This window comes from Mesoplodon mirus, assembly GCF_964341445.2.
Source record: "Mesoplodon mirus genome assembly, chromosome: 1".
NCBI lineage: Eukaryota > Metazoa > Chordata > Mammalia > Artiodactyla > Ziphiidae > Mesoplodon > Mesoplodon mirus.
This window is the reverse complement of record NC_138976.1, coordinates 119,139,912-119,167,174: the sequence shown is the minus strand read 5'-3', so window position 1 is coordinate 119,167,174 and position 27,263 is coordinate 119,139,912.

Sequence of the window (27,263 nt, the reverse complement as noted above, 5' to 3'; positions counted from 1 at the left end):
CCTGCCTCTAGAGGGAGTATTGGACCAACACTTGTAGAAAACGGGGTCCTTGCGGGCCACTCATTGGAGGGACACAAATAAATCTTTGCCTACTCTCTGCTGAAACTTACAAGCGTTCACACCTAAGCCTCTTACAAGGTCAGCTGTTTAGCTAAACATGAGCTCATGATCTAAATTTACACAGTAATGAAAAAGCAGCTACAAGGGGAGACAATCAGCCAAAACCATCAATACCAGAATTAGATTCCCAAGGCCATCCATCAGATGTAGGAATAATCGGGTGCAAGGCAGAAAATATACATAAAACTGGAACTGAAACAAGGCACAAGGATGTTTTCAAAGACTGGTAGGATCTCTAAAACATTTTTCAAGGACATGTCATTGATAAAGCTAAATACTCCAAGGTTGTGTAATACAACAGATTAATCATTGAGAAGAGTGAAATTATGCTGTTTGGAAAACTATGGCAGGTCAGATTTTCTGCCTAATTCTATAAGAAGATTTCTCTAAAAAATACACATTATTTCAAAGACTTATTGGCTGTGAAATAAGTTAAGGGTATTTCAAATGGCTTGTCTGCAAAGAAAGGTGAGATGTAGGGAATCACAGAAAGTCGAGGGGAAAATAGGTCAATATATACATTGCTGTATGGTGAACTAAGCCTTAGGCCAGCAACAATGGAGAGGACCTGACCCTTAGACACGTACAAGTAAGCTGGAATCTTCAAAAGTTCAAATCTTTATAAGTAAAAAGATTTATTAAAATGAATAACCAAGTGTTTTAATTGACATCAGAAGATGAAAACAATAAACCCTGAGAACATAGAGAAAGATAAATAAAGATATGAGCAGAACTTAATACAACAGAAAACGTATAAAATTCAGGTGATTTAGTAAGTCCAAAGAATCTTCTTTGAAAAGATTTAAAAGACACACTTTGATTAAGGAAAACCAAAACATAAGTAAAGAATATACAGAAAGAGTCAGGACAATGTTAGAGCAGAGAATATATGAAATGCCAGTAAATTTGAACATTTCTGTCAAGTGGACCATTTCCTAGCTCCTAAAGTTTACCAACACTGACACAAGAGGAAATCATTTAAGGTCATCATGTCTGCCCTTGGCATTCTCGGAACGCCCTGGCCTCAGAATGCAGCCTGTGTAGTCCATGGTAACCTGCGGAGAGGGGGCGGGGCTGAGGGAGGTTGGAACACTGCCCTCACTGAGGGAGTGGGTGTGGCCATCTCTGCTGTGACTGAACAAAGGGCAGGGGAGCAGGGGGCCCAGGGCAGGGCCCTCAGAGCCCGGCAGGCCCAGTGGAGTGTCACAAGCTTTTAGGCCCAGGCCAAAGGGCGCCTTCTTTGTCTGCACAGCTGCCCAAACTCTCACCTTTCCACTCAGGCCGCCCTCTTACTTGAAGTGTGTGTGGAACATATCCGCGCAGTATACCGCGCTGCTAAGCTAAGCATAGGTCTGGGAATCGTAGCTTCCTGCCAGGTGACCGAGGTTCGCAGGCAGATGGGTCCCTGGGACACACGCGGAGAGGCTCCTGCCCGGGTCACAGGCCGCCCACTGCCCCTGCCCCAGATCGGGGGCCGCAAAGCAGCCCTGTCTGAGTCCCCTGCCTCTAGAGGGAGTATTGGACCAACACTTGTAGAAAACGGGGTCCTTGCGGGCCACTCATTGGAGGGACACAAATAAATCTTTGCCTACTCTCTGCTGAAACTTACAAGCGTTCACACCTAAGCCTCTTACAAAGTCAGCTGTTTAGCTAAACATGAGCTCATGATCTAAATTTACACAGTAATGAAAAAGCAGCTACAAGGTGAGACAATCAGCCAAAACCATCAATACCAGAATTAGATTCCCAAGGCCATCCATCAGATGTAGGAATAATCGGGTGCAAGGCAGAAAATATACATAAAACTGGAACTGAAACAAGGCACAAGGATGTTTTCAAAGACTGGTAGGATCTCTAAAACATTTTTCAAGGACATGTCATTGATAAAGCTAAATACTCCAAGGTTGTGTAATACAACAGATTAATCATTGAGAAGAGTGAAATTATGCTGTTTTGAAAACTATGGCAGGTCAGATTTTCTGCCTAATTCTATAAGAAGATTTCTCTAAAAAATACACATTATTTCAAAGACTTATTGGCTGTGAAATAAGTTAAGTGTATTTCAAATGGCTTGTCTGCAAAGAAAGGTGAGATGTAGGGAATCACAGAAAGTCGAGGGGAAAATAGGTCAATATATACATTGCTGTATGGTGAACTAAGCCTTAGGCCAGCAACAATGGAGAGGACCTGACCCTTAGACACGTACAAGTAAGCTGGAATCTTCAAAAGTTCAAATCTTTATAAGTAAAAAGATTTATTAAAATGAATAACCAAGTGTTTTAATTGACATCAGAAGATGAAAACAATAAACCCTGAGAACATAGAGAAAAGATAAATAAAGATATGAGCAGAACTTAATACAACAGAAAACGTATAAAATTCAGGTGATTTAGTAAGTCCAAAGAATCTTCTTTGAAAAGATTTAAAAGACACACTTTGATTAAGGAAAACCAAAACATAAGTAAAGAATATACAGAAAGAGTCAGGACAATGTTAGAGCAGAGAATATATGAAATGCCAGTAAATTTGAACATTTCTGTCAAGTGGACCATTTCCTAGCTCCTAAAGTTTACCAACACTGACACAAGAGGAAATCATTTAAGGTCATCATGTCTGCCCTTGGCATTCTCGGAATGCCCTGGCCTCAGAATGCAGCCTGTGTAGTCCATGGTAACCTGCGGAGAGGGGGCGGGGCTGAGGGAGGTTGGAACACTGCCCTCACTGAGGGAGTGGGTGTGGCCATCTCTGCTGTGACTGAACAAAGGGCAGGGGAGGAGGGGGCCCAGGGCAGGGCCCTCAGAGCCCGGCAGGCCCAGTGGAGTGTCACAAGCTTTTAGGCCCAGGCCAAAGGGCGCCTTCTTTGTCTCCACAGCTGCCCAAACTCTCACCTTTCCACTCAGGCCGCCCTCTTACTTGAAGTGTGTGTGGAACGTGTCCACGCAGTACACCGTGCTGCACAGCTAAGCATAGGTCTGGGCATCGTAGCTTCCTGCCAGGTGACCGAGGTTCGCAGGCAGATGGGTCCCAGGGACACACGCGGAGAGGCTCCTGCCCGGGTCACAGGCCGCCCAATGCCCCTGCCCCAGATCGGGGGCCGCAAAGCAGCCCTGTCTGAGTCCCCTGCCTCTAGAGGGAGTATTGGACCAACACTTGTAGAAAACGGGGTCCTTGCGGGCCACTCATTTGAGGGACACAAATAAATCTTTGCCGACTCTCTGCTGAAACTTACGGGCGTTCACACCTAAGCCTATTACAAGGTCAGCTGTTTAGCTAAACATGAGCTCATGATCTAAAGTTACACAGTAATGAAAAAGCAGCTACAAGGGGAGACAATCAGCCAAAACCATCAATACCAGAATTAGATTCCCAAGGCCATCCATCAGATGTAGGAATAATCGGGTGTAAGGCAGAAAATATACATAAAACTGGAACTGAAACAAGGCAGAAGGATGTTTTCAAAGACTGGTAGGATCTCTAAAACATTTTTCAAGGACATGTCATTGATAAAGCTAAATACTCCAAGGTTGTGTAATACAACAGATTAATCATTGAGAAGCGTGAAATTATGCTGTTTTGAAAACTATGGCAGGTCAGATTTTCTGCCTAATTCTATAAGAAGATTTCGCTAAAAAATACACATTATTTCAAAGACTTATTGGCTGTGAAATAAGTTAAGGGTATTTCAAATGGCTTGTCTGCAAAGAAAGGTGAGATGTAGGGAATCACAGAAAGTCGAGGGGAAAATAGGTCAATATATACATTGCTGTATGGTGAACTAAGCCTTAGGCCAGCAACAATGGAGAGGACCTGACCCTTAGACACGTACAAGTAAGCTGGAATCTTCAAAAGTTCAAATCTTTATAAGTAAAAAGATTTATTAAAATGAATAACCAAGTGTTTTAATTGACATCAGAAGATGAAAACAATAAACCCTGAGAACATAGAAAAAAGATACATAAAGATATGAGCAGAACTTAATACAACAGAAAACGTATAAAATTCAGGTGATTTAGTAAGTCCAAAGAATCTTCTTTGAAAAGATTTAAAAGACACAATTTGATTATGGAAAACCAAAACATAAGTAAAGAATATACAGAAAGAGTCAGGACAATGTTAGAGCAGAGAATATATGAAATGCCAGTAAATTTGAACATTTCTGTCAAGGGGACCATTTCCTAGCTCCTAAAGTTTACCAACACTGACACAAGAGGAAATCATTTAAGGTCATCATGTCTGCCCTTGGCATTCTCGGAACGCCCTGGCCTCAGAATGCAGCCTGTGTAGTCCATGGTAACCTGCGGAGAGGGGGCGGGGCTGAGGGAGGTTGGAACACTGCCCTCACTGAGGGAGTGGGTGTGGCCATTTCTGCTGTGACTGAACAAAGGGCAGGGGAGCAGGGGGCCCAGGGCAGGGCCCTCAGAGCCCGGCAGGCCCAGTGGAGTGTCACAAGCTTTTAGGCCCAGGCCAAAGGGCGCCTTCTTTGTCTGCACAGCTGCCCAAAGTCTCACCTTTCCACTCAGGCCGCCCTCTTACTTGAAGTGTGTGTGGAACGTGTCCGCGCAGTACACCGTGCTGCACAGCTAAGCATAGGTCTGGGCATCGTAGCTTCCTGCCAGGTGACCGAGGTTCGCAGGCAGATGGGTCCCAGGGACACATGCGGAGAGGCTCCTGCCCGGGTCACAGGCCGCCCACTGCCCCTGCCCCAGATCGGGGGCCGCAAAGCAGCCCTGTCTGAGTCCCCTGCCTCTAGAGGGAGTATTGGACCAACACTTGTAGAAAACGGGGTCCTTGCGGGCCACTCATTGGAGGGACACAAATAAATCTTTGCCTACTCTCTGCTGAAACTTACGAGCGTTCACACCTAAGCCTCTTACAAGGTCAGCTGTTTAGCTAAACATGAGCTCATGATCTAAATTTACACAGTAATGAAGAAAGCAGCTACAAGGGGAGACAATCAGCCAAAACCATCAATACCATAATTAGATTCCCAAGGCCATCCATCAGATGTAGGAATAATCGGGTGCAAGGCAGAAAATATACATAAAACTGGAACTGAAACAAGGCACAAGGATGTTTTCAAAGACTGGTAGGATCTCTAAAACATTTTTCAAGGACATGTCATTGATAAAGCTAAATACTCCAAGGTTGTGTAATACAACAGATTAATCATTGAGAAGAGTGAAATTATGCTGTTTTGAAAACTATGGCAGGTCAGTTTTTCTGCCTAATTATATAAGAAGATTTCCCTAAAAAATACACATTATTTCAAAGACTTATTGGCTGTGAAATAAGTTAAGGGTATTTCAAATGGCTTGTCTGCCAAGAAAGGTGAGATGTAGGGAATCACAGAAAGTTGAGGGGAAAATAGGTCAATATATACATTGCTGTATGGTGAACTAAGCCTTAGGCCAGCAACAATGGAGAGGACCTGACCCTTAGACACGTACAAGTAAGCTGGAATCTTCAAAAGTTCAAATCTTTATAAGTAAAAAGATTTATTAAAATGAATAACCAAGTGTTTTAATTGACATCAGAAGATGAAAACAATAAACCCTGAGAACATAGAGAAAGATAAATAAAGATATGAGCAGAACTTAATACAACAGAAAACGTATAAAATTCAGGTGATTTAGTAAGTCCAAAGAATCTTCTTTGAAAAGATTTAAAAGACACACTTTGATTAAGGAAAACCAAAACATAAGTAAAGAATATACAGAAAGAGTCAGGACAATGTTAGAGCACAGAATATATGAAATGCCAGTAAATTTGAACAATTCTGTCAAGTGGACCATTTCCTAGCTCCTAAAGTTTACCAACACTGACACAAGAGGAAATCATTTAAGGTCATCATGTCTGCCCTTGGCATTCTCGGAACGCCCTGGCCTCAGAATGCAGCCTCTGTAGTCCATGGTAACCTGCGGAGAGGGGGCGGGGCTGAGGGAGGTTGGAACACTGCACTCACTGAGGGAGTGGGTGTGGCCATCTCTGCTGTGACTGAACAAATGGCAGGGGAGCAGGGGGCCCAGGGCAGGGCCCTCAGAGCCCGGCAGGCCCAGTGGAGTGTCACAAGCTTTTAGGCCCAGGCCAAAGGGCGCCTTCTTTGTCTGCACAGCTGCCCAAACTCTCACCTTTCCACTCAGGCCGCCCTCTTACTTGAAGTGTGTGTGGAACGTGTCCGCGCAGTACACCACGCTGCACAGCTAAGCATAGGTTTGGGCATCGTAGCTTCCTGCCAGGTGACCGAGTTTCGCAGGCAGATGGGTCCCTGGGACACACGCGGAGAGGCTCCAGCCCGGGTCACAGGCCGCCCACTGCCCCTGCCCCAGATCGGGGGCCGCAAAGCGGCCCTGTCTGAGTCCCCTGCCTCTAGAGGGAGTATTGGACCAACACTTGTAGAAAACGGGGTCCTTGCGGGCCACTCATTGGAGGGACACAAATAAATCTTTGCCGACTTTCTGCTGAAACTTACGAGCGTTCACACCTAAGCCTCTTACAAGGTCAGCTGTTTAGCTAAACATGAGCTCATGATCTAAATTTACACAATAATGAAGAAAGCAGCTACAAGTGGAGACAATCAGCCAAAACCAACAATACCAGAATTAGATTCCCAAGGCCATCCATCAGATGTAGGAATAATCGGGTGCAAGGCAGAAAATATACATAAAACTGGAACTGAAACAAGGCACAAAGATGTTTTCAAAGACTGGTAGGATCTCTAAAACATTTTTCAAGGACATGTCATTGATAAAGCTATATACTCCAAGGTTGTGTAATACAACAGATTAATCATTGAGAAGAGTGAAATTATGCTGTTTTGAAAACTATGGCAGGTCAGATTTTCTGCCTAATTCTATAAGAGGATTTCTCTAAAAAATACACATTATTTCAAAGACTTATTGGCTCTGAAATAAGTTAAGGGTATTTCAAATGGCTTGTCTGCAAAGAAAGGTGAGATGTAGGGAATCACAGAAAGTCGAGGGGAAAATAGGTCAATATATACATTGCTGTATGGTGAACTAAGCCTTAGGCCAGCAACAATGGAGAGGACCTGACCCTTAGACACGTACAAGTAAGCTGGAATCTTCAAAAGTTCAAATCTTTATAAGTAAAAAGATTTATTAAAATCAATAACCAAGTGTTTTAATTGACATCAGAAGATGAAAACAATAAACCCTGAGAACATAGAGAAAAGATAAGTAAAGATATGAGCAGAACTTAATACAACAGAAACCGTATAAAATTCAGGTGATTTAGTAAGTCCAAAGAATCTTCTTTGAAAAGATTTAAAAGACACACTTTAATTAAGGAAAACCAAAACATAAGTAAAGAATATACAGAAAGAGTCAGGACAATGTTAGAGCAGAGAATATATGAAATGCCAGTAAATTTGAACATTTCTGTCAAGTGGACCATTTCCTAGCTCCTAAAGTTTACCAACACTGACACAAGAGGAAATCATTTAAGGTCATCATGTCTGCCCTTGGCATTCTCGGAACGCCATGGCCTCAAAATGCAGCCTCTGTAGTCCATGGTAACCTGCGGAGATGGGGCGGGTCTGAGGGAGGTTGGAAAACTGCCCTCACTGAGGGAGTGTGTGTGGCCATCTCTGCTGTGACTGAACAAAGGGCAGGAGAGCAGGGTGCCCAGGGCAGGGCCCTCAGAGCCCGGCAGGCCCAGTGGAGTGTCACAAGCTTTTAGGCCCAGGCCAAAGGGCACCTTCTTTGTCTGCACAGATGCCCAAACTCTCACCTTTCCACTCAGGCCGCCCTGTTACTTGAAGTGTGTGTGGAACGTGTCCGCGCAGTACACCGCGATGCACAGCTAAGCATAGGTCTGGGCATCGTAGCTTCCTGCCAGGTGACCGAAGTTCGCAGGCAGATGGGTCCCTGGGACACACGCGGAGAGGCTCCTACTCGGGTCACAGGCCGCCCACTGCCCCTGCCCCAGATCGGGTGCCGCAAAGCAGCCCTGTCTGAGTCCCCTGCCTCTAGAGGGAGTATTGGACCAACACTTGTAGAAAACGGGGTCCTTGCGGGCCACTCATTGGAGGGACACAAATAAATCTTTGCCGACTCTCTGCTGAAACTTACGAGCGTTCACACCTAAGCCTCTTACAAGGTCAGCTCTTTAGCTAAACATGAGCTCATGATCTAAATTTACACAGTAATGAAGAAAGCAGCTACAAGGGGAGACAATCAGCCAAAACCATCAATACCAGAATTAGATTCCCAAGGCCATCCATCAAATGTAGGAATAATCGGGTGCAAGGCAGAAAATATACATAAAACTGGAACTGAAACAAGGCACAAGGATGTTTTCAAAGACTGGTAGGATCTCTAAAACATTTTTCAAGGACATGTCATTGATAAAGCTAAATACTCCAAGGTTGTGTAATACAACAGATTAATCATTGAGAAGAGTGAAATTATGCTGTTTTGAAAACTATGGCAGGTCAGATTTTCTGCCTAATTATATAAGAAGATTTCTCTAAAAAATACACATTATTTCAAAGACTTCTTGGCTGTGAAATAAGTTAAGGGTATTTCAAATGGCTTGTCTGCAAAGAAAGGTGAGATGTAGGGAATCACAGAAAGTCGAGGGGAAAATAGGTCAATATATACATTGCTGTATGGTGAACTAAGCCTTAGGCCAGCAACAATGGAGAGGACCTGACCCTTAGACACGAACAAGTAAGCTGGAATCTTCAAAAGTTCAAATCTTTATAAGTAAAAAGATTTATTAAAATGAATAACCAAGTGTTTTAATTGGCATCAGATGATGAAAACAATAAACCCTGAGAACATAGAGAAAGATAAATAAAGATATGAGCAGAACTTAATACAACAGAAAACGTATAAAATTCAGGTGATTTAGTAAGTCCAAAGAATCTTCTTTGAAAAGATTTAAAAGACACACTTTGATTAAGGAAAACCAAAACATAAGTAAAGAATATACAGAAAGAGTCAGGACAATGTTAGAGCAGAGAATATATGAAATGCCAGTAAATTTGAACATTTCTGTCAAGTGGACCATTTCCTAGCTCCTAAAGTTTACCAACACTGACACAAGAGGAAATCATTTAAGGTCATCATGTCTGCCCTTGGCATTCTCGGAACGCCCTGGCCTCAGAATGCAGCCTCTGTAGTCCATGGTAACCTGCGGAGAGGGGGCGGGGCTGAGGGAGGTTGGAACACTGCCCTCACTGAGGGAGTGTGTGTGGCCATCTCTGCTGTGACTGAACAAAGGGCAGGGGAGCAGGGGGCCCAGGGCAGGGCCCTCAGAGCCCGGCAGGCCCAGTGGAGTGTCACAAGCTTTTAGGCCCAGGCCAAAGGGCGCCTTCTTTGTCTGCACAGCTGCCCAAACTCTCACCTTTCCACTCAGGCCGCCCTCTTACTTGAAGTGTGTGTGGAACGTGTCCGCGCAGTACACCACGCTGCACAGCTAAGCATAGGTTTGGGCATCGTAGCTTCCTGCCAGGTGACCGAGTTTCGCAGGCAGATGGGTCCCTGGGACACACGCGGAGAGGCTCCAGCCCAGGTCACAGGCCGCCCACTGCCCCTGCCCCAGATCGGGGGCCGCAAAGCGGCCCTGTCTGAGTCCCCTGCCTCTAGAGGGAGTATTGGACCAACACTTGTAGAAAACGGGGTCCTTGCGGGCCACTCATTGGAGGGACACAAATAAGTCTTTGCCGACTTTCTGCTGAAACTTACGAGCGTTCACACCTAAGCCTCTTACAAGGTCAGCTGTTTAGCTAAACATGAGCTCATGATCTAAATTTACACAATAATGAAGAAAGCAGCTACAAGTGGAGACAATCAGCCAAAACCAACAATACCAGAATTAGATTCCCAAGGCCATCCATCAGATGTAGGATTAATCGGGTGCAAGGCAGAAAATATACATAAAACTGGAACTGAAACAAGGCACAAAGATGTTTTCAAAGACTGGTAGGATCTCTAAAACATTTTTCAAGGACATGTCATTGATAAAGCTATATACTCCAAGGTTGTGTAATACAACAGATTAATCATTGAGAAGAGTGAAATTATGCTGTTTTGAAAACTATGGCAGGTCAGATTTTCTGCCTAATTCTATAAGAGGATTTCTCTAAAAAATACACATTATTTCAAAGACTTATTGGCTCTGAAATAAGTTAAGGGTATTTCAAATGGCTTGTCTGCAAAGAAAGTTGAGATGTAGGGAATCACAGAAAGTCGAGGGGAAAATAGGTCAATATATACATTGCTGTATGGTGAACTAAGCCTTAGGCCAGCAACAATGGAGAGGACCTGACCCTTAGACACGTACAAGTAAGCTGGAATCTTCAAAAGTTCAAATCTTTATAAGTAAAAAGATTTATTAAAATCAATAACCAAGTGTTTTAATTGACTTCAGAAGATGAAAACAATAAACCCTGAGAACATAGAGAAAAGATAAGTAAAGATATGAGCAGAACTTAATACAACAGAAAACGTATAAAATTCAGGTGATTTAGTAAGTCCAAAGAATCTTCTTTGAAAAGATTTAAAAGACACACTTTAATTAAGGAAAACCAAAACATAAGTAAAGAATATACAGAAAGAGTCAGGACAATGTTAGAGCAGAGAATATATGAAATTCCAGTAAATTTGAACATTTCTGTCAAGTGGACCATTTCCTAGCTCCTAAAGTTTACCAACACTGACACAAGAGGAAATCATTTAAGGTCATCATGTCTGCCCTTGGCATTCTCGGAACGCCATGGCCTCAAAATGCAGCCTCTGTAGTCCATGGTAACCTGCGGAGATGGGGCGGGTCTGAGGGAGGTTGGAAAACTGCCCTCACTGAGGGAGTGTGTGTGGCCAACTCTGCTGTGACTGAACAAAGGGCAGGAGAGCAGGGTGCCCAGGGCAGGGCCCTCAGAGCCCGGCAGGCCCAGTGGAGTGTCACAAGCTTTTAGGCCCAGGCCAAAGGGCACCTTCTTTGTCTGCACAGATGCCCAAACTCTCACCTTTCCACTCAGGCCGCCCTGTTACTTGAAGTGTGTGTGGAACGTGTCCGCGCAGTACACCGTGATGCACAGCTAAGCATAGGTCTGGGCATCGTAGCTTCCTGCCAGGTGACCGAAGTTCGCAGGCAGATGGGTCCCTGGGACACACGCGGAGAGGCTCCTACTCGGGTCACAGGCCGCCCACTGCCCCTGCCCCAGATCGGGTGCCGCAAAGCAGCCCTGTCTGAGTCCCCTGCCTCTAGAGGGAGTATTGGACCAACACTTGTAGAAAACGGGGTCCTTGCGGGCCACTCATTGGAGGGACACAAATAAATCTTTGCCGACTCTCTGCTGAAACTTACGAGCGTTCACACCTAAGCCTCTTACAAGGTCAGCTCTTTAGCTAAACATGAGCTCATGATCTAAATTTACACAGTAATGAAGAAAGCAGCTACAAGGGGAGACAATCAGCCAAAACCATCAATACCAGAATTAGATTCCCAAGGCCATCCATCAGATGTAGGAATAATCGGGTGCAAGGCAGAAAATATACATAAAACTGGAACTGAAACAAGGCACAAGGATGTTTTCAAAGACTGGTAGGATCTCTAAAACATTTTTCAAGGACATGTCATTGATAAAGCTAAATACTCCAAGGTTGTGTAATACAACAGATTAATCATTGAGAAGAGTTAAATTATGCTGTTTTGAAAACTATGGCAGGTCAGATTTTCTGCCTAATTATATAAGAAGATTTCTCTAAAAAATACACATTATTTCAAAGACTTATTGGCTGTGAAATAAGTTAAGGGTATTTCAAATGGCTTGTCTGCAAAGAAAGGTGAGATGTAGGGAATCACAGAAAGTCGAGGGGAAAATAGGTCAATATATACATTGCTGTATGGTGAACTAAGCCTTAGGCCAGCAACAATGGAGAGGACCTGACCCTTAGACACGAACAAGTAAGCTGGAATCTTCAAAAGTTCAAATCTTTATAAGTAAAAAGATTTATTAAAATGAATAACCAAGTGTTTTAATTGACATCAGAAGATGAAAACAATAAACCCTGAGAACATAGAGAAAGATAAATAAAGATATGAGCAGAACTTAATACAACAGAAAACGTATAAAATTCAGGTGATTTAGTAAGTCCAAAGAATCTTCTTTGAAAAGATTTAAAAGACACACTTTGATTAAGGAAAACCAAAACATAAGTAAAGAATATACAGAAAGAGTCAGGACAATGTTAGAGCAGAGAATATATGAAATGCCAGTAAATTTGAACATTTCTGTCAAGTGGACCATTTCCTAGCTCCTAAAGTTTACCAACACTGACACAAGAGGAAATCATTTAAGGTCATCATGTCTGCCCTTGGCATTCTCGGAACGCCCTGGCCTCAGAATGCAGCCTCTGTAGTCCATGGTAGCCTGCGGAGAGGGGGCGGGGCTGAGGGAGGTTGGAACACTGCCCTCACTGAGGGAGTGGGTGTGGCCATCTCTGCTGTGACTGAACAAAGGGCAGGGGAGCAGGGGGCCCAGGGCAGGGCCCTCAGAGCCAGGCAGGCCCAGTGGAGTGTCACAAGCTTTTAGGCCCAGGCCAAAGGGCGCCTTCTTTGTCTGCACAGCTGCCCAAACTCTCACCTTTCCACTCAGGCCGCCCTCTTACTTGAAGTGTGTGTGGAACATGTCCGCGCAGTATACCGCGCTGCTAAGCTAAGCATAGGTCTGGGCATAGTAGCTTCCTGCCAGGTGACCAATGTTCGCAGGCAGATGGGTCCCTGGGACACACAAGGAGAGGCTCCTGCCCGGGTCACAGGCCGCCCACTGCCCCTGCCCCAGATCGGGGGCCGCAAAGCAGCCCTGTCTGAGTCCCCTGCCTCTAGAGGGAGTATTGGACCAACACTTGTAGAAAACGGGGTCCTTGCGGGCCACTCATTGGAGGGACACAAATAAATCTTTGCCTACTCTCTGCTGAAACTTACAAGCGTTCACACCTAAGCCTCTTACAAGGTCAGCTGTTTAGCTAAACATGAGCTCATGATCTAAATTTACACAGTAATGAAAAAGCAGCTACAAGGGGAGACAATCAGCCAAAACCATCAATACCAGAATTAGATTCCCAAGGCCATCCATCAGATGTAGGAATAATCGGGTGCAAGGCAGAAAATATACATAAAACTGGAACTGAAACAAGGCACAAGGATGTTTTCAAAGACTGGTAGGATCTCTAAAACATTTTTCAAGGACATGTCATTGATAAAGCTAAATACTCCAAGGTTGTGTAATACAACAGATTAATCATTGAGAAGAGTGAAATTATGCTGTTTGGAAAACTATGGCAGGTCAGATTTTCTGCCTAATTCTATAAGAAGATTTCTCTAAAAAATACACATTATTTCAAAGACTTATTGGCTGTGAAATAAGTTAAGTGTATTTCAAAAGGCTTGTCTGCAAAGAAAGGTGAGATGTAGGGAATCACAGAAAGTCGAGGGGAAAATATGTCAATATATACATTGCTGTATGGTAAACTAAGCCTTAGGCCAGCAACAATGGAGAGGACCTGACCCTTAGACACGTACAAGAAAGCTGGAATCTTCAAAAGTTCAAATCTTTATAAGTAAAAAGATTTATTAAAATGAATAACCAAGTGTTTTAATTGACATCAGAAGATGAAAACAATAAACCCTGAGAACATAGAGAAAGATAAATAAAGATATGAGCAGAACTTAATACAACAGAAAACGTATAAAATTCAGGTGATTTAGTAAGTCCAAAGAATGTTCTTTGAAAAGATTTAAAAGACACACTTTGATTAAGGAAAACCAAAACATAAGTAAAGAATATACAGAAAGAGTCAGGACAATGTTAGAGCAGAGAATATATGAAATGCCAGTAAATTTGAACATTTCTGTAAAGTGGACCATTTCCTAGCTCCTAAAGTTTACCAACACTGACACAAGAGGAAATCATTTAAGGTCATCATGTTTGCCCTTGGCATTCTCGGAACGCCCTGGCCTCAGAATGCAGCCTCTGTAGTCCATGGTAACCTGCGGAGAGGGGGCGGGGCTGAGGGAGGTTGGAACACTGCCTCACTGAGGGAGTGGGTGTGGCCATCTCTGCTGTGACTGAACAAAGGGCAGGGGAGAAGGGGGCCCAGGGCAGGGCCCTCAGAGCCCGGCAGGACCAGTGGAGTGTCACAAGCTTTTAGGCCCAGGCCAAAGGGCGCCTTCTTTGTCTGCACAGCTGCCCAAACTCTCACCTTTCCACTCAGGCCGCCCTCTTACTTGAAGTGTGTGTGTAACGTGTCCGCACAGTACACCACGCTGCACAGCTAAGCATAGGTTTGGGCATCATAGCTTCCTGCCAGGTGACCGAGGTTCGCAGGAAGATGGGTCCCTGGGACACACGCGGAGAGGCTCCAGCCTGTGTCACAGGCCGCCCACTGCCCCTGCCCCAGATCGGGGGCCTCAAAGCGGCCCTGTCTGAGTCCCCTGCCTCTAGAGGGAGTATTGGACCAACACTTGTAGAAAACGGGGTCCTTGCGGGCCACTCATTGGAGGGACACAAATAAATCTTTGCCGACTCTCTGCTGAAACTTACGAGCGTTCACACCTAAGCCTCTTACAAGGTCAGCTCTTTAGCTAAACATGAGCTCATGATCTAAATTTACAGAGTAATGAAGAAAGCAGCTACAAGGGGAGACAATCAGCCAAAACCATCAATACCAGAATTAGATTCCCAAGGCCATCCATCAGATGTAGGAATAATCGGGTGCAAGGCAGAAAATATACATAAAACTGGAACTGAAACAAGGCACAAGGATGTTTTCAAAGACTGGTAGGATCTCTAAAACATTTTTCAAGGACATGTCATTGATAAAGCTAAATACTCCAAGGTTGTGTAATACAACAGATTAATCATTGAGAAGAGTGAAATTATGCTGTTTTGAAAACTATGGCAGGTCAGATTTTCTGCCTAATTATATAAGAAGATTTCTCTAAAAAATAAACATTATTTCAAAGACTTATTGGCTGTGAAATAAGTTAAGGGTATTTCAAATGGCTTGTCTGCAAAGAAAGGTGAGATGTAGGGAATCACAGAAAGTCGAGGGGAAAATAGGTCAATATATACATTGCTGTATGGTGAACTAAGCCTTAGGCCAGCAACAATGGAGAGGACCTGACCCTTAGACACGAACAAGTAAGCTGGAATCTTCAAAAGTTCAAATCTTTATAAGTAAAAAGATTTATTAAAATGAATAACCAAGTGTTTTAATTGACATCAGAAGATGAAAACAATAAACCCTGAGAACATAGAGAAAGATAAATAAAGATATGAGCAGAACTTAATACAACAGAAAACGTATAAAATTCAGGTGATTTAGTAAGTCCAAAGAATCTTCTTTGAAAAGATTTAAAAGACACACTTTGATTAAGGAAAACCAAAACATAAGTAAAGAATATACAGAAAGAGTCAGGACAATGTTAGAGCAGAGAATATATGAAATGCCAGTAAATTTGAACATTTCTGTCAAGTGGACCATTTCCTAGCTCCTAAAGTTTACCAACACTGACACAAGAGGAAATCATTTAAGGTCATCATGTCTGCCCTTGGCATTCTCGGAACGCCCTGGCCTCAGAATGCAGCCTCTGTAGTCCATGGTAGCCTGCGGAGAGGGGGCGGGGCTGAGGGAGGTTGGAACACTGCCCTCACTGAGGGAGTGGGTGTGGCCATCTCTGCTGTGACTGAACAAAGGGCAGGGGAGCAGGGGGCCCAGGGCAGGGCCCTCAGAGCCAGGCAGGCCCAGTGGAGTGTCACAAGCTTTTAGGCCCAGGCCAAAGGGCGCCTTCTTTGTCTGCACAGCTGCCCAAACTCTCACCTTTCCACTCAGGCCGCCCTCTTACTTGAAGTGTGTGTGGAACATGTCCGCGCAGTATACCGCGCTGCTAAGCTAAGCATAGGTCTGGGCATAGTAGCTTCCTGCCAGGTGACCAATGTTCGCAGGCAGATGGGTCCCTGGGACACACAAGGAGAGGCTCCTGCCCGGGTCACAGGCCGCCCACTGCCCCTGCCCCAGATCGGGGGCCGCAAAGCAGCCCTGTCTGAGTCCCCTGCCTCTAGAGGGAGTATTGGACCAACACTTGTAGAAAACGGGGTCCTTGCGGGCCACTCATTGGAGGGACACAAATAAATCTTTGCCTACTCTCTGCTGAAACTTACAAGCGTTCACACCTAAGCCTCTTACAAGGTCAGCTGTTTAGCTAAACATGAGCTCATGATCTAAATTTACACAGTAATGAAAAAGCAGCTACAAGGGGAGACAATCAGCCAAAACCATCAATACCAGAATTAGATTCCCAAGGCCATCCATCAGATGTAGGAATAATCGGGTGCAAGGCAGAAAATATACATAAAACTGGAACTGAAACAAGGCACAAGGATGTTTTCAAAGACTGGTAGGATCTCTAAAACATTTTTCAAGGACATGTCATTGATAAAGCTAAATACTCCAAGGTTGTGTAATACAACAGATTAATCATTGAGAAGAGTGAAATTATGCTGTTTGGAAGACTATGGCAGGTCAGATTTTCTGCCTAATTCTATAAGAAGATTTCTCTAAAAAATACACATTATTTCAAAGACTTATTGGCTGTGAAATAAGTTAAGTGTATTTCAAAAGGCTTGTCTGCAAAGAAAGGTGAGATGTAGGGAATCACAGAGAGTCGAGGGGAAAATAGGTCAATATATACATTGCTGTATGGTGAACTAAGCCTTAGGCCAGCAACAATGGAGAGGACCTGACCCTTAGACACGTACAAGTAAGCTGAAATCTTCAAAAGTTCAAATCTTTATAAGTAAAAAGATTTATTAAAATGAATAACCAAGTGTTTTAATTGACATCAGAAGATGAAAACAATAAACCCTGAGAACATAGAGAAAGATAAATAAAGATATGAGCAGAACTTAATACAACAGAAAACGTATAAAATTCAGGTGATTTAGTAAGTCCAAAGAATGTTCTTTGAAAAGATTTAAAAGACACACTTTGATTAAGGAAAACCAAAACATAAGTAAAGAATATACAGAAAGAGTCAGGACAATGTTAGAGCAGAGAATATATGAAATGCCAGTAAATTTGAACATTTCTGTAAAGTGGACCATTTCCTAGCTCCTAAAGTTTACCAACACTGACACAAGAGGAAATCATTTAAGGTCATCATGTTTGCCCTTGGCATTCTCGGAACGCCCTGGCCTCAGAATGCAGCCTCTGTAGTCCATGGTAACCTGCGGAGAGGGGGCGGGGCTGAGGGAGGTTGGAACACTGCCTCACTGAGGGAGTGGGTGTGGCCATCTCTGCTGTGACTGAACAAAGGGCAGGGGAGCAGGGGGCCCAGGGCAGGGCCCTCAGAGCCCGGCAGGCCCAGTGGAGTGTCACAAGCTTTTAGGCCCAGGCCAAAGGGCGCCTTCTTTGTCTGCACAGCTGCCCAAACTCTCACCTTTCCACTCAGGCCGCCCTCTTACTTGAAGTGTGTGTGTAACGTGTCCGCGCAGTACACCACGCTGCACAGCTAAGCATAGGTTTGGGCATCATAGCTTCCTGCCAGGTGACCGAGGTTCGCAGGCAGATGGGTCCCTGGGACACACGCGGAGAGGCTCCAGCCTGGGTCACAGGCCGCCCACTGCCCCTGCCCCAGATCGGGGGCCTCAAAGCGGCCCTGTCTGAGTCCCCTGCCTCTAGAGGGAGTATTGGACCAACACTTGTAGAAAACGGGGTCCTTGCGGGCCACTCATTGGAGGGACACAAATAAATCTTTGCCGACTTTCTGCTGAAACTTACGAGCGTTCACACCTAAGCCTCTTACAAGGTCAGCTGTTTAGCTAAACATGAGCTCATGATCTAAATTTACACAATAATGAAGAAAGCAGCTACAAGTGGAGACAATCAGCCAAAACCAACAATACCAGAATTAGATTCCCAAGGCCATCCATCAGATGTAGGAATAATCGGGTGCAAGGCAGAAAATATACATAAAACTGGAACTGAAACAAGGCACAAGGATGTTTTCAAAGACTGGTAGGATCTCTAAAACATTTTTCAAGGACATGTCATTGATAAAGCTAAATACTCCAAGGTTGTGTAATACAACAGATTAATCATTGAGAAGAGTGAAATTATGCTGTTTTGAAAACTATGGCAGGTCAGATTTTCTGCCTAATTATATAAGAAGATTTCTCTAAAAAATAAACATTATTTCAAAGACTTATTGGCTGTGAAATAAGTTAAGGGTATTTCAAATGGCTTGTCTGCAAAGAAAGGTGAGATGTAGGGAATCACAGAAAGTCGAGGGGAAAATAGGTCAATATATACATTGCTGTATGGTGAACTAAGCCTTAGGCCAGCAACAATGGAGAGGACCTGACCCTTAGACACGAACAAGTAAGCTGGAATCTTCAAAAGTTCAAATCTTTATAAGTAAAAAGATTTATTAAAATGAATAACCAAGTGTTTTAATTGACATCAGAAGATGAAAACAATAAACCCTGAGAACATAGAGAAAGATAAATAAAGATATGAGCAGAACTTAATACAACAGAAAACGTATAAAATTCAGGTGATTTAGTAAGTCCAAAGAATCTTCTTTGAAAAGATTTAAAAGACACACTTTGATTAAGGAAAACCAAAACATAAGTAAAGAATATACAGAAAGAGTCAGGACAATGTTAGAGCAGAGAATATATGAAATGCCAGTAAATTTGAACATTTCTGTCAAGTGGACCATTTCCTAGCTCCTAAAGTTTACCAACACTGACACAAGAGGAAATCATTTAAGGTCATCATGTCTGCCCTTGGCATTCTCGGAACGCCCTGGCCTCAGAATGCAGCCTCTGTAGTCCATGGTAGCCTGCGGAGAGGGGGCGGGGCTGAGGGAGGTTGGAACACTGCCCTCACTGAGGGAGTGGGTGTGGCCATCTCTGCTGTGACTGAACAAAGGGCAGGGGAGCAGGGGGCCCAGGGCAGGGCCCTCAGAGCCAGGCAGGCCCAGTGGAGTGTCACAAGCTTTTAGGCCCAGGCCAAAGGGCGCCTTCTTTGTCTGCACAGCTGCCCAAACTCTCACCTTTCCACTCAGGCCGCCCTCTTACTTGAAGTGTGTGTGGAACATGTCCGCGCAGTATACCGCGCTGCTAAGCTAAGCATAGGTCTGGGCATAGTAGCTTCCTGCCAGGTGACCAATGTTCGCAGGCAGATGGGACCCTGGGACACACGCGGAGAGGCTCCTGCCCGGGTCACAGGCCGCCCACTGCCCCTGCCCCAGATCGGGGGCCGCAAAGCAGCCCTGTCTGAGTCCCCTGCCTCTAGAGGGAGTATTGGACCAACACGTGTAGAAAATGGGGTCCTTGCGGGCCACTCATTGGAGGGACACAAATAAATCTTTGCCGACTTTCTGCTGAAACTTACGAGCGTTCACACCTAAGCCTCTTACAAGGTCAGCTGTTTAGCTAAACATGAGCTCATGATCTAAATTTACACAATAATGAAGAAAGCAGCTACAAGTGGAGACAATCAGCCAAAACCAACAATACCAGAATTAGATTCCCAGGGCCATCCATCAGATGTAGGAATAATCGGGTGCAAGGCAGAAAATATACATAAAACTGGAACTGAAACAAGGCACAAAGATGTTTTCAAAGACTGGTAGGATCTCTAAAACATTTTTCAAGGACATGTCATTGATAAAGCTATATACTCCAAGGTTGTGTATTAAAACAGATTAATCATTGAGAAGAGTGAAATTATGCTGTTTTGAAAACTATGGCAGGTCAGATTTTCTGCCTAATTCTATAAGAGGATTTCTCTAAAAAATACACATTATTTCAAAGACTTATTGGCTCTGAAATAAGTTAAGGGTATTTCAAATGGCTTGTCTGCAAAGAAAGGTGAGATGTAGGGAATCACAGAAAGTCGAGGGGAAAATAGGTCAATATATACATTGCTGTATGGTGAACTAAGCCTTAGGCCAGCAACAATGGAGAGGACCTGACCCTTAGACACGTACAAGTAAGCTGGAATCTTCAAAAGTTCAAATCTTTATAAGTAAAAAGATTTATTAAAATCAATAACCAAGTGTTTTAATTGACATCAGAAGATGAAAACAATAAACCCTGAGAACATAGAGAAAAGATAAGTAAAGATATGAGCAGGACTTAATACAACAGAAAACGTATAAAATTCAGGTGATTTAGTAAGTCCAAAGAATCTTCTTTGAAAAGATTTAAAAGACACACTTTGATTAAGGAAAACCAAAACATAAGTAAAGAATATACAGAAAGAGTCAGGACAATGTTAGAGCAGAGAATATATGAAATGCCAGTAAATTTGAACATTTCTGTCAAGTGGACCATTTCCTAGCTCCTAAAGTTTACCAACACTGACACAAGAGGAAATCATTTAAGGTCATCATGTCTGCCCTTGGCATTCTCGGAACGCCCTGGCCTCAGAATGCAGCCTCTGTAGTGCATGGTAACCTGCGGAGAGGGGGCGGGGCTGAGGCAGGTTGGAACACTGCCCTCACTGAGGGAGTGGTTGTGGCCATCTCTGCTGTGACTGAACAAAGGGCAGGGGAGCAGGGTGCCCAGGGCAGGGCCCTCAGAGCCCGGCAGGCCCAGTTGAGTGTCACAAGCTTTTAGGCCAAGGCCAAAGTTCGCCTTCTTTGTCTGCACAGATGCCCAAACTCTCACCTTTCCTCTCAGGCCGCCCTGTTACTTGAAGTGTGTGTGGAACGTGTCCGCGCAGTACACCGCACTGCACAGATAAGCATAGGTTTGGGCATCGTAGCTTCCTGCCAGGTGACCGAAGTTCGCAGGCAGATGGGTCCCTGGGACACACGCGGAGAGGCTCCTGCCCGGGTCACAGGCCGCCCACTGCCCCTGCCCCAGATCGGGTGCCGCAAAGCAGCCCTGTCTGAGTCCCCTGCCTCTAGAGGGAGTATTGGACCAACACTTGTAGAAAACGGGGTCCTTGCGGGCCACTCATTGGAGGGACACAAATAAATCTTTGCCGACTCTCTGCTGAAACTTACGAGCGTTCACACCTAAGCCTCTTACAAGGTCAGCTGTTTAGCTAAACATGAGCTCATGATCTAAATTTACACAGTAATGAAGAAAGCAGCTACAAGGGGAGACAATCAGCCAAAACCATCAATACCAGAATTAGATTCCCAAGGCCATCCATCAGATGTAGGAATAATCGGGTGCAAGGCAGAAAATATACATAAAACTGGAACTGAAACAAGGCACAAGGATGTTTTCAAAGACGGGTAGGATCTCTAAAACATTTTTCAAGGACATGTCATTGATAAAGCTAAATACTCCAAGGTTGTGTAATACAACAGATTAATCATTGAGAAGAGTGAAATTATGCTGTTTTGAAAACTATGGCAGGTCAGATTTTCTGCCTAATTCTATAAGAAGATTTCTCTAAAAAATACACATTATTTCAAAGACTTATTGGCTGTGAAATAAGTTAAGGGTATTTCAAATGGCTTGTCTGCAAAGAAAGGTGAGATGTAGGGAATCACAGAAAGTCGAGGGGAAAATAGGTCAATATATACATTGCTGTATGGTGAACTAAGCCTTAGGCCAGCAACAATGGAGAGGACCTGACCCTTAGACACGTACAAGTAAGCTGGAATCTTCAAAAGTTCAAATCTTTATAAGTAAAAAGATTTATTAAAATGAATAACCAAATGTTTTAATTGACATCAGAAGATGAAAACAATAAACCCTGAGAACATAGAAAAAAGATAAATAAAGATATGAGCAGAACTTAATAAAACAGAAAACGTATAAAATTCAGGTGATTTAGTAAGTCCAAAGAATCTTCTTTGAAAAGATTTAAAAGACACACTTTGATTAAGGAAAACCAAAACATAAGTAAAGAATATACAGAAAGAGTCAGGACAATGTTAGAGCAGAGAATATATGAAATGCCAGTAAATTGGAATATTTCTGTCAAGTGGACCATTTCCTAGCTCCTAAAGTTTACCAACACTGACACAAGAGGAAATCATTTAAGGTCATCATGTCTGCCCTTGGCATTCTCGGAACGCCCTGGCCTCAGGATGCAGCCTCTGTAGTCCATGGTATCCTGCGGAGAGGGGGCGGGGCTGAGGGAGGTTGGAACACTGCCCTCACTGAGGGAGTGTGTGTGGCCATCTCTGCTGTGACTGAACAAAGGGCAGGGGAGCAGGGTGCCCAGGGCAGGGCCCTCAGAGCCCGGCAGGCCCAGTGGAGTGTCACAAGCTTTTAGGCCCAGGTCAAAGGGCGCCTTCTTTGTCTGCACAGCTGCCCAAACTCTCACCTTTCCACTCAGGCCGCCCTCTTACTTGAAGTGTGTGTGGAACGTGTCCGCGCAGTACACCGCGCTGCACAGCTAAGCATAGGTCTGGGAATCGTAGCTTCCTGCCAGGTGACCGAGGTTCGCAGGCAGATGGGTCCCTGGGACACACGCGGAGAGGTTCCAGCCCGGGTCACTGGCCGCCCACTGCCCCTGCCCCAGATCGGGGGCCGCAAAGCAGCCCTGTCTGAGTCCCCTGCCTCTAGAGGGAGTATTGGACCAACACTTGTAGAAAACGGGGTCCTTGCGGGCCACTCATTGGAGGGACACAAATAAATCTTTGCCGACTTTCTGCTGAAACTTACGAGCGTTCACACCTAAGCCTCTTACAAGGTCAGCTGTTTAGCTAAACATGAGCTCATGATCTAAATTTACACAATAATGAAGAAAGCAGCTACAAGTGGAGACAATCAGCCAAAACCAACAATACCAGAATTAGATTCCCAAGGCCATCCATCAGATGTAGGAATAATCGGATGCAAGGCAGAAAATATACATAAAACTGGAACTGAAACAAGGCACAAAGATGTTTTCAAAGACTGGTAGGATCTCTAAAACATTTTTCAAGGACATGTCATTGATAAAGCTATATACTCCAAGGTTGTGTAATACAACAGATTAATCATTGAGAAGAGTGAAATTATGCTGTTTTGAAAACTATGGCAGGTCAGATTTTCTGCCTAATTCTATAAGAGGATTTCTCTAAAAAATACACATTATTTCAAAGACTTATTGGCTCTGAAATAAGTTAAGGGTATTTCAAATGGCTTGTCTGCAAAGAAAGGTGAGATGTAGGGAATCACAGAAAGTCGAGGGGAAAATAGGTCAATATATACATTGCTGTATGGTGAACTAAGCCTTAGGCCAGCAACAGTGGAGAGGACCTGACCCTTAGACAAGTACAAGTAAGCTGGAATCTTCAAAAGTTCAAATCTTTATAAGTAAAAAGATTTATTAAAATCAAAAACCAAGTGTTTTAATTGACATCAGAAGATGAAAACAATAAACCCTGAGAACATAGAGAAAAGATAAATAAAGATATGAGCAGAACTTAATACAACAGAAAACGTATAAAATTCAGGTGATTTAGTAAGTCCAAAGAATCTTCTTTGAAAAGATTTAAAAGACACACTTTGATTAAGGAAAACCAAAACATAAGTAAAGAATATACAGAAAGAGTCAGGACAATGTTAGAGCAGAGAATATATGAAATGCCAGTAAATTTGAACATTTCTGTCAAGTGGACCATTTCCTAGCTCCTAAAGTTTACCAACACTGACACAAGAGGAAATCATTTAAGGTCATCATGTCTGCCCTTGGCATTCTCGGAACGCCCTGGCCTCAGAATGCAGCCTCTGTAGTCCATGGTAACCTGCGGAGAGGGGGCGGGGCTGAGGGAGGTTGGAACACTGCCCTCACTGAGGGAGTGGTTGTGGCCATCTCTGCTGTGACTGAACAAAGGTCAGGGGAGCAGGGGGCCCAGGGCAGGGCCCTCAGAGCCCGGCAGGCCCAGTGGAGTGTCACAAGCTTTTAGGCCCAGGCCAAACGGCGCCTTCTTTGTCTGCACAGCTGCCCAAACTCTCACCTTTCCACTCAGGCCACCCTCTTACTTGAAGTGTGTGTGGAACGTGTCCGCGCAGTACACCGCGCTGCACAGCTAATCATAGGTCTGGGCATCGTAGCTTCCTGCCAGGTGACCGAGGTTCGCAGGCAGATGGTTACGTGGGACACACGCGGAGAGGCTCCAGCCCGGGTCACAGGCCGCCCACTGCCCCTGCCCCAGATCGGGGGCCGCAAAGCAGCCCTGTCTGAGTCCCCTGCCTCTAGAGGGAGTATTGGACCAACACTTGTAGAAAACGGGGTCCTTGCGGACCACTCATTGGAGGGACACAAATAAATCTTTGCCGACTCTCTGCTGAAACTTACGAGCGTTCACACCTAAGCCTCTTACAAGGTCAGCTGTTTAGCTAAACATGAGCTCATGATCTAAATTTACACAGTAATGAAGAAAGCAGCTACAAGGGGAGACAATCTGCCAAAACCATCAATACCAGAATTAGATTCCCAAGGCCATCCATCAGATGTAGGAATAATCGGGTGCAAGGCAGAAAATATACATAAAACTGGAACTGAAACAAGGCACAAGGATGTTTTCAAAGACTGGTAGGATCTCTAAATCATTTTTCAAGGACATGTCATTGATAAAGCTAAATACTCCAAGGTTGTGTAATACAACAGATTAATCATTGAGAAGAGTGAAATTATGCTGTTTTGAAAACTATGGCACGTCAGATTTTCTGCCTAATTCTATAAGAAGATTTCTCTAAAAAATACACATTATTTCAAAGACTTATTGGCTGTGAAATAAGTTAAGGGTATTTCAAATGGCTTGTCTGCAAAGAAAGGTGAGATGTAGGGAATCACAGAAAGTCGAGGGGAAAATAGGTCAATATATACATTGCTGTATGGTGAACTAAGCCTTAGGCCAGCAACAATGGAGAGGACCTGACCCTTAGAAACGTACAAGTAAGCTGGAATCTTCAAAAGTTCAAATCTTTATAAGTAAAAAGATTTATTAAAATCAATAACCAAATGTTTTAATTGACATCAGAAGATGAAAACAATAAACCCTGAGAACATAGAAAAAAGATAAATAAAGATATGAGCAGAACTTAATACAACAGAAAACGTATAAAATTCAGGTGATTTAGTAAGTCCAAAGAATCTTCTTTGAAAAGATTGAAAAGACACACTTTGATTAAGGAAAACCAAAACATAAGTAAAGAATATACAGAAAGAGTCAGGACAATGTTAGAGCAGAGAATATATGAAATGCCAGTAAATTGGAATATTTCTGTCAAGTGGACCATTTCCTAGCTCCTAAAGTTTACCAACACTGACACAAGAGGAAATCATTTAAGGTCATCATGTCTGCCCTTGGCATTCTTGGAACGCCCTGGCCTCAGGATGCAGCCTCTGTAGTCCATGGTAACCTGTGGAGAGGGGGCGGGGCTGAGGGAGGTGGGAACACTGCCCTCACTGAGGGAGTGAGTGTGGCCATCTCTGCTGTGACTGAACAAAGGGCAGGGGAGCAGGGGGCCCAGGGCAGGGCCCTCAGAGCCCGGCAGGCCCAGTGGAGTGTCACAAGCTTTTAGGCCCAGGTCAAAGGGCGCCTTCTTTGTCTGCACAGCTGCCCAAACTCTCACCTTTCCACTCAGGCCGCCCTCTTACTTGAAGTGTGTGTGGAACGTGTCCGCGCAGTACACCGCGCTGCACAGCTAAGCATAGGTCTGGGAATCGTAGCTTCCTGCCAGGTGACCGAGGTTCGCAGGCAGATGGGTCCCTGGGACACACGCGGAGAGGTTCCAGCCCGGGTCACTGGCCGCCCACTGCCCCTGCCCCAGATCGGGGGCCGCAAAGCAGCCCTGTCTGAGTCCCCTGCCTCTAGAGGGATTATTGGACCAACACTTGTAGAAAACGGGGTCCTTGCGGGCCACTCATTGGAGGGACACAAATAAATCTTTGCCGACTCTCTGCTGAAACTTACGAGCGTTCACACCTAAGCCTCTTACAAGGTCAGCTGTTTAGCTAAACATGAGCTCATGATCTAAATTTACACAATAATGAAGAAAGCAGCTACAAGGGGAGACAATCAGCCAAAACCATCAATACCAGAATTAGATTCCCAAGGCCATCCATCAGATGTAGGAATAATCGGGTGCAAGGCAGAAAATATACATAAAACTGGAACTGAAACAAGGCACAAGGATGTTTTCAAAGACTGGTAGGATCTCTAAAACATTTTTGAAGGACATGTCATTGATAAAGCTAAATACTCCAAAGTTGTGTAATACAACAGATTAATCATTGAGAAGAGTGAAATTATGCTGTTTGGAAAACTATGGCAGGTCAGATTTTCTGCCTAATTCTATAAGAAGTTTTCTCTAAAAAATACACATTATTTCAAAGACTTATTGGCTGTGAAATAAGTTAAGGGTATTTCAAATGGCTTGTCTGCAAAGAAAGGTGAGATGTAGGGAATCACAGAAAGTCGAGGGGAAAATAGGTCAATATATACATTGCTGTATGGTGAACTAAGCCTTAGGCCAGCAACAATGGAGAGGACCTGACCCTTAGACACGTACAAGTAAGCTGGAATCTTCAAAAGTTCAAATCTTTATAAGTAAAAAGATTTAAAAAAATCTATAACCAAGTGTTTTAATTGACATCAGAAGATGAAAACAATAAACCCTGAGAACATAGAGAAAAGATAAATAAAGATATGAGCAGAACTTAATACAAGAGAAAACGTATAAAATTCAGGTGATTTAGTAAGTCCAAAGAATCTTCTTTGAAAAGATTTAAAAGACACACTTTGATTAAGGAAAACCAAAACATAAGTAAAGAATATACAGAAAGAGTCAGGACAATGTTAGAGCAGAGAATATATGAAATGCCAGTAAATTTGAACATTTCTGTCAAGTGGACCATTTCCTAGCTCCTAAAGTTTACCAACACTGACACAAGAGGAAATCATTTAAGGTCATCATGTCTGCCCTTGGCATTCTCGGAACGCCCTGGCCTCAGAATGCAGCCTCTTTAGTCCATGGTAACCTGCGGAGAGGGGGCGGGGCTGAGGGAGGTTGGAACACTGCCCTCACTGAGGGAGTGTGTGTGGCCATCTCTGCTGTGACTGAACAAATGGCAGGGGAGCAGGGGGCCCAGGGCAGGGCCCTCAGAGCCCGGCAGGCCCAGTGGAGTGTCACAAGCTTTTAGGCC